Source organism: Asparagus officinalis, chromosome 8 (genome assembly GCF_001876935.1).
Source record: "Asparagus officinalis chromosome 8, Aspof.V1, whole genome shotgun sequence".
NCBI lineage: Eukaryota > Viridiplantae > Streptophyta > Magnoliopsida > Asparagales > Asparagaceae > Asparagus > Asparagus officinalis.
In genome coordinates, this window is record NC_033801.1 from 90,526,447 (window position 1) to 90,535,711 (window position 9,265).

Consider the following 9,265-nt stretch of genomic DNA (forward strand, 5'->3'; position numbering starts at 1 on the left):
GGCAGTTATCGCCTAGTTGTGGAAGCGTTTGACGAAATTATCAACCATCTCCCCATCCTTTTGATTCTCCTCTAGAAGAGTTCCGATCGACACTTCAGTGTCGTCATCGAAAAAGTGGCTAAGGAATAGATTCTCCATGTCGGCCTAGTAATTGATTCTTCCTGGCTTGAGACGTCGATACCAATTGAAGGCGGCCCCGTGAAGGGTGCCTATGAATGACCAAATCATTAAGGGTTTATTCCCTGAGATTATACCCAAATGGGATTTGAAGTAGACCAAATGTTGGGTTAGCGAGCCTCTCCCCTCAAATAGTGTGAAGTTAATTAAATTGAACTTCGATGAGTACGGAATCGCGTCCCACTCCCTTGGATACAGGCACATAATGCTCTTCTTTTTTACTTCTTGAGTGGACATTAAGACATTGACCTTACTCTCGAGTTCTCTCATCTTCTTGTCCTCGTGCAATGTTGAGGAGAAGCAATTGGGCAACCCCCAGTTTCATTGAGGGGTGAAATTAAACTACCCATAGTTTTATTAAGGGGTGCATCAGCCTTGATGACTTTATCCACTTTTGGATCACGGTCGTCTGCACCATTTTGAACGGGCATGACAGGTGTAGTGCTACGACTAGACTAATCCAGCTGACTAGACTCTAGTGGTCGAAGTCTTAGAGCCTACAAATCTCTCATTTGCTTCATGGCCAACTCCATCTCTGTTTTCATTTCGGCTCTAAGCTATTCTCGTTGTTTGGCTAGAGCTTTTTGAAGAATATGAGCTACGAGATCAGGAGTGATCATGAATGCCTCCCTGGTTTCCCCCATGCTAGACATGGTATCGTTGGAGGCGATTGTGGAGCAAGTATCCAAAGTTCATCATCCAAATAGAGTCCTTCGTGAATTCCGGTGGCTCCCAATTGAAACCAAAATATTCATTGGGCTATTCTTGGATCGACTTTTCTTCCCGGAGAAAAGTCGGGGTTAGAGTCATTTGAAGCAATCGCAGACTTTCCTTTGTCAGCCATGTTGATCATGACTTCAGGGAATTCATCATTCTGGACGGTGGATTTTCTCTCATGGAAGTGTTTTGATCTGTGCATTGATGCTTCAAATGTAATTTTCTCGAATACCGAGACCCTTTGTGAAATTGTCCTGGGTAGCTATATTTTGATAATACTACCCTAATAAGCCTCTCACAAGTACAGTAAGAATCCGCTTCTTGGGATTTTCTCTTTTGAGATTTGTTCGTACCCCTGCCTGATGGTGTAACTCATCGACATGATGACCGGTGCATCCTATCGTTTGGTGGTGCGACATTACATTAAGAGTCGCATGTTTAGAACCACCCCCTTACGAGTGTGGAATCTTAACGGGCTCCTGTGCTTCAACACGAATCCCCAGACGAGAGGTGATAGGAATTCTCTTATGCACGACACACGAACATGTACAATGAGATGTCCTGGTTTGTTTGGAGGTAGCGGAGCAGTAGATGGCTTGATCGGAGGACGTGTGCAACACCTAGTCTATTGAACTACTAGGGTTTTGTTCATCAGAGCTCTGCCTCGATCTTCATGTGAAGCACCAAGGCGATCCGCCATTGTAACCTTAAATCTTGACAGGTCAACATTGCGGTGAGGCTTTACCGGAGGTACGAGAGAGACCGAAGTAGGAAGCATTGGTGTCGCCTCTGATGAGCCCTCTTCGTCAGAGTTGGCGTACTTTGGTTGAACAACTCCTTGGCTGGAGAGGAGTTGTAGCAAGCAAAGTCACTTGTAGACTTCATCGGTGAATATGCCACCTTCAAAGATGATATCTTTTCACACTTGCAGGGTGAGGAGGATTTTGATGAAGACGAGGAGAAATATTCCTCAAGCTTGACTTCGTCGAACTCATACTCGTCCACCAAATCAATTAGGATTTTGATCTTTAGTTACGACATGACAGTCTCGGTAGCGAGACTGTTGGCTCCCACTGTGGTCGCCAGTGTATTTGCATCGAAAATCTTTTTCAATTGGGAATCCATTACAACTCATTTATCAAATTACAAGATTCAAAAGAGTGAGCCTTTTTATAATACTTCTCTACAAAAAAGAAATAAACAAAAAATTCCTAGAAACACACGCAGGATCGATGCTGCTTGCGTGGGATCTTTGTCTGTGTCACGGACACGTTAGTCCGTGGACCGCTAAAAATCAGATCCGGTTGATCTTGTTTCACAAAGGAAACTAAAGTAAATATCTTAATGAAGTCTGATAGATACTCTTCTCAAGTTCACAAAAATAGTATGATCTTTAGGAAATTGATGCAGGGGCTGTAGATCTACCGAACTCCTCCTCTTTATGCTGAAGAACTTGCCAAGACCTCGCCTTTAGATCAAAAATTCGTGGTTCTCCTCTCACAGGGTCAGCAACTCGCCTCCAAGCTCTAAATTCCTCATTACCAATGTATAAGGGCCCTAGGGGTGTATTTATACGCTTCAAGATACCATGTTTGTGGATAAGAATTCGTGATTTGATCTTATCTTTAGTTAATAACAGATCTTCCACGTTTAAGGATAGCCTCAAGGTAGTTAGGGAGGTTTCAGAATCGTCAAAACAAATTAAAAACTATCAAAACACGTCCTGAGAGTCCTGACTGGTGCGAAATAGTCCTGCCTATTTCACACATGTGCGAAACACTTTAGTGTGTTTCGCACGTGCTAAACACTTAGGTGTGTTTCGCACATGTGCAAAACACTTTGGAGTGTTTCGCACATGCGAAACACTTTGGTGTGTTTTGCACATGTGCGAAATACTTTGGAGTGTTACACTTTGGAGTGTTCGCATGTGTGAAACACACTTGAGTGTTTCGTACATGTGTGAAACACACTTGTGTGTTTTGCACGTGCAAAATAGTTTGTACTGCCTTTGGTATTTTAACTTTAATTATTTCATCTGATCATGAAATGAGATGATTCAAGTTTCGTTGGAAAACTATAGAAGAGACCTAGGACTTTTGCCTTTTGAGTTTTTTCGGATTTGGATTGCATCATGGTTGAAATTTTAGTTATTCATAGTCATGAATCCATTTTCTTCTTGAACCATGCATTCTAAATCACGTTGTTCCTTTATCGCTTCGTGCATTCCTGTACTTCCCCCTTGGCATCGAATAATCCTATTTGACTTAGACATCAACGTTCATCAAATTTTCTTCGTCTCGAGTTGCGTACGGGGACCTATATACAATATTTGAATCTTACAGATGTTAGACCCTAGAGGGGGTGAATAGGGTTATTGTTAATCTTATTAGATATTAATGTCGATTAAAACTTATTAACAAATATATCCTAACAATATAGATATTGAAATTGATATATGCACGGATATATGAACAAGAGTAAATAAACACTTGATAGTGCGCAAAGGACAAACACAAACACAAGATATGATCACGGAGTTTGGACCTTCCGTCCCACATCTCCGCTCCCCACTCCCAGGGAGAAATCCACTATCAAAACAAGATTTTCTACGCTCACCCGAATAACATTTACACCTCATAATACGGTTTTCTAGTTCACCGAAAACTTTACAACTACATACTTGTAATTACACTCTACACCCTCTAAGTGTTGGCCTAGCCTGTGTCCTCTTCCTCAAGTGCTCGGATTTATAACCTCTCTATAGGCTTTACAACCGACGCCACTCCTCTTGGAATCGACCCCGTCTCTCACCAACCACTCCTCTCGGTGTACAAGTGTAATACAATGTGTAACTCACAATAATGCTCAATTGCAATAAAATGTTCTCTAATTGAATGAGAACTCAATGTAAGCTCAATCTCACAAATCACAAACCCACAACCTAACATATGATGTATGAAATGCTACAAGCTCAAATAGGGTGTGTGTGAGAATATGAGTATAAACAAAATCTAACTCAATTAGCAAACTTGCAATAAATGATAATATGAAAGTCAAAATGAATTGCTAGAGAATAGAGTTAGGAAACCTTCTTTATAAACACAATAGAGGTTGAAGAAGATTGAGGATGAATTTCTCAATTGAACATGCAAGCTGTAGGTGTAAATTTTGATCTCCCGAAAACAGGGAACATCGTTTGTATTGATAAGAACGGCTTATTACAAACTAATAATCAAATGTTTACAACAGAAGCGGAGGGAATGCCCTCCTTGTTTAACGTGGGTTCCTCGGTGGCGATAGGATGCCTCGCTCGGTGCTCGTGCCAAGTCTGCTTCCCTTGGACGATCCGATCGAAGTTGCTGCCGGAGCTTCAGTTCTCAAATGAGGAAATTTTTATCTCCCGAAAATAGGGAACTTCGTTTGTATTGATAAGAACAGCTTATTACAAACTAATAATCAAATGTTTACAACAGAAGCGGAGGGAATGCCCTCCTTGTTTAACGTGGGTTCCTCGGTGGCGATAGGACCCCTCGCTCGGTGCTCGTGCCGAGTCTGCTTCCCTTAGACGATCCGATCGAAGTTGCTGCCGGAGCTTCAGTTCTCAAATGAGGGAGCCTTTGGCAAAAGTCCAGGTTCAATCTTTGGGAGATTAGCCAACAGAATATGCAACAGCCAATCCCCCTTTTATGCTGGCTGAAGATGGGTTTTAATGGGCAAGGGATGGCATGGGCCATCCCTTGATTCGTGGAATTTGACCACTAATAGAGGTGAGGGAGCCAGCTGCCCTAGCTGTGGGATGTGACCACTTAGGGGGTCCTGTCAGCCGCCCTAGCTGTGGGATGTGACCACTTAGGGGTCCTGTCAGCCGCCCTAGCTGTGGGATGTGACCACTTAGGGGGTCATGTCAGCCGCCCTATAATTACTAGGTGAGGAGCGCCATGCTTTCTCCCTTGATTTGTGGGATTTGACCACTGATGTAACTGTTCCCATACTCCAAGTGGGCAGTTGACAGTGAGCTGGCGAGTCTGCAGCTTCGGTCTGCAGGCGAGCTGGGTCTGCAGGCGAGCTCGAGTGTGCAGGCGAGCTTGTAACTACAGGCAAACTTAGGTCTGCAGGCGAGCTTGTAGGCGAACTGGGTCTGCAGGCGAGCTCAGGTGTGCAGGCAGACTTGGGTCTTGATCGTGCAGGCGAAATTCGAGCTGCAGGCGAGCTCCTGAGCATGGATCGAAGAATAGGCCGTCAGGCAGACTTGGGTCTGCAGGCGAGCTCGAGTGTGCAGGCGAGCTTGTGACTGCAGGCAAACTTGGGTCTGCAGGCGAGCTTGCAAGTGAACTGGGTCTGCAAGCAAGCTTAGGTGTGCAAGCAGACTTGGGTCTTGATCGTGCAGGCGAAATTCGAGCTGCAGGCGAGCTCCTGAGCATGGATCGAAGAATAGGCCGTAACATTCAAACCGTAAGTCGGAATTGGACGAATGATATATGAAAATCGCCTATCTCGACGAGATGGAGCCATCCGAACCAAGCTGGAGGCTTTGGTTCGCTTCCTCCGTTTCGCCAAATTCCTTATGGTTTGGGAGATATCTGTGTTTCCCCTTTTTATCAGTGTTTTTCCCCTTTTTGCTATTTCGGGCGAGGTTTTAGCAATTCTGTTCTGAACTTCTCTGATAAGGATTTAAATGCAATTTTTATTGTCTACAAAACCCCCTCCAAAGTTTTCAGACCTGAATCAGGCCGCATGGGGTCTGGAACACTTTGGATATGAAGACCTGTAAAGTGATCCCTGCTCAGATGGAGTGAGGAGCCCTCCAACGAGCCCGGTAAAGTTGATCTCTTCACTCGTAGCTGATGATCGCCTTCTAGGATTTTGAGCAAACCCTCAGCTATCAACGGACTTGATTCGTCTTTACCAACTACCGTTTGAGTTGGACTAGCCATGCTCTTGCCCTTAGCATGGTAAGTTGTCGAGGAGTTTCTCTTAGGCTCAATGCTAAAATTTCTCCTCTATCCTTAGCCTTTCGAAGCGCTTGGATAAAGAGAGTAGGGAGCAGTTTAACCTCGTATACCAGTCGGAGGGTAGGAGCAGTTTAGACTCATGCACTAGTTGGAGTGAAGGAGCAGTTTAGCCTCGTGCACCGGTTGGAGGAAAGGAGCAGTTTATACTCTTGCACCAGTGGGAGTATAAGGGGGCAGTTTAGACTCATGCACCAGTCGGAGTAAAGGGAACAGTTTATACTCGTGCACCAGCTGGAGTAAAGGGAACAGTTTATACTCGTGCACCCGTTGGAGTCAAGGGGGGAAGCTCATCTTCTCTTAGGGCAAAGATGAAGACAAACCCTGATTTGTCTTCTCTTGGGGCAAAGACGAACCCTGAAATAGCGGCACATCGCATAGTAGGCCACTATCAAACAACAACGCCTTTTATGGGAAAGACGGTGCTGGGAGAATCAAATCGTTCAGGGACGTATGAGTATGATGACTGATCAGACAACGTCATTTGCGGGAATTACGGTGTCGGCTATCAGAGGTAATCGTTAGCGTGATAGGAATTGCCGCGATTGGAGCGACTTTGTGGACCTACCGCTCCATTAAAGAGTGTCGGTAAGTAGATTCTGGTCAGAGGTGTGATGTCAACATGACAGGGATTATCGCGATCGGAACGACTTTGAGGACCTACCATCCTTTTAAAGAGGATTGGTAAGTTGATTTTGTCAGAGGTGTAGTGTTAACATGACAGTGGGAGTCCCGCCATCCTATTGAAGAGGATTGGCGGGGGATTGTGGCTTTGGTCCTAACTATCTGAAGGTTTGACCAAGTGGGAGTTTGATGCAGCCCACCTGAACTGCTAGTCTCGCCTGTTTTGAGCGGTTCGCCACAAATGGAAACCTGGCTCAAGAAGTGGGGCTCGACTAACTGTTAGGCTCGCCTGATTTGAGCGGTTCGCCCGTACTGGGAACCTGGCTCAAGAAGCGGAGCTCGCCTAAACTGTTAGGCTCGCCTGATTTGAGCGGTTCGCCCGAAAAGAAGTGGAGCTCGCCTAACTGTTAGGCTCGCCTGATTTGAGCGGTTCGCCTGTAATGGGAACCTGGCTCAAGAAGTGGAAGTGTATGGAATAGTTTAACCTCTTATACCAGTTGGAGGATCAGAAGAAGCAGTTTATACTCGTGTACTTATCGGAGTGTAAGGGGACTATCAGAGGTAATCGTTAACATGATAGCTTTGTGGGCCCACCGTCCTATTGAAGAGGACTAACAGGGGAAATTTGGAGGAGACTATCAGAGGTAATAGTTAACTTGATAGTTTTGTGGGACCGCCGTCCTATTGAAGAGGATCAACAGGGGAAATCGTAGGATATGAGGAAATGGTCTCCACTACCAAGGTATCTTGGTCATCATCTCCTCGAAACTCATGCGGGTCTTCGTCACCCATATGCTTGAGCATGCTCTCGACTTGTTCTCCTTGGCGGAGTAAGTCTTTCCATGAGCGAGCTTCAACAGCGCCCATATTGGACAGAACGCTGATGGAGAGATTGTTCCGGCACATCTCGATGAGCGTGGCCTCGGCAACTCGATCGCGGGAATGCAGCGATCGGTTTCTGAATCTCTTGACAAAGTTGCTTACAGACTCTGTCTTCCTCTGCTTCACAGTTAGCTGGGTGGCCATAGATAATTCTGTGTCATCGTCGAAGAATCTAGCCACGAAGAGCCTTTCCATGTCCTTCCAGCAGGTGATGGACCCGGGCTCCAATCTGCGAAACCATTCAAAAGCGACCCCCTTGAGGGTACCAATGAACAGTCGAATCATAATGGGATCGTTTCCCACTATGTGTTTAGTTTGCGCCTGGAAGTAGTAGATGTGCTGGGTAGGAGAACCCTTGCCATTGAACTGCAGGAGTTCCAGCAGCTCGAACTTTGCCGGGTAGGAGACCGCATCCCATTTAATTGGATACGGTCTCACAACCCCCAGCTTGTTCACATGCTTCTGGAGCTTCAAGGTGTTGAGTTGACTTTGGAGATCGTCAAACCTCTTGTCTCTTGGGTTATGGCCCGAAGATGACGCTCCTCTAGATGACTCGGATGAGGAGTGAGAAGGAGTAGGTACCCGCTCTTTGTGCTTCAAGGATTTATGCGAAGCCCGCGAAGTCCTCTCTCTCTTCCTCTTCTTCTCGCTCAGGAGCTGCTCCAACATCTCCTTTAGGGAGTTGATGGTTGCTTGTTGCTCGTCAAGTCTCCTGGATATCTCATCAGGGATATCGGTCATGTGCACATTTGCGTGCTCGCTCTGAACTGAGCTTGAAGTCTGCGACATTGCCACTGCTGAGCAATCGTCGTCGTCGTTGTCAGAGACGAACATCAGACCCGTGCAGGCAAACGGGGTGGCCACCCCCATTTGGGCGTGAGCATGTTGGCGAGGTTCAGGCTGGCGAGGTTCGCTCGTCAGGCGAGATTGGTACAGTGTGCCTGCGCCTGTCTGGCAAGCTGTTGCTTCACCTTTCTGGCGAACTTGGGCCGTCAGGCGAGCTTGGTGAAGTTCGCTTGTTTGACGAAGCCCTCTTGAACTGCAGAGTTCGCCAGGTGCCCTTGGTTCGCCAAAATTGAGCACCTTGCTCACAGAGTGGGGGGGGGGGCAGTGCATAGGCTCGCCCGATTTGAGCGGTTCGCCAAAACTGGGAACCTGGCTCAAGAGGTTGGTTAAGAAGTGGGGCTTGCCTAAGCTGTTAGGTTCGCCTGATTTGAGCGGTTCGCCCGTACCGGGAACCTGGCTCAAAGAGAGGGGCTCGCCTAAACTGCTAGGCTCGCCCGATTTGAGCGGCTCGCCAAAAATGGGAACCTGGCTCAAGAGGTTGATTCCTCTCAAGCCTGAATAATAATTTAGGCTGTCGTGGGGGATAAGGGATTGTGCCTCGAGACGAGCGAGAGCTTTTCGTAGTCGCTGTTTGGATCTTTTTGAACGAGGAGCCTTCATGTCGACGGCGGAGGCGTAGTCTGCGTCGACACGAATGGTTGATTCTTTTTGCATAGGGGCCTACGAGGATCGTTCATCGACCCACTTAGCAGCCCCTAGACCTGCATTCTCGAGTCTCGGCTCGGCCTCAACTGGTTTTGGGGGAAAAGAACCCCCTGCCTCGGCTTGGGTAGATCCCTCAGGCTTGGTTGCCTCAGCCTCTTGGGGCTGGGCCACCCGCACGACTCTACAGCCATCGTGAGATGTATTGCCGCCAGAAGAGGACGATTGTAAGTACCCCTCGAATTTGATCACAAGGGACTCAACAGTAGTCCCTGCAGCAACTTCGTCAGACTGCGCCACCACCAATTCATCTGAATGAACGGATTCTCCCACTGTGGTCGCCATCTTCTGTAGGGTGAAAATTTGAT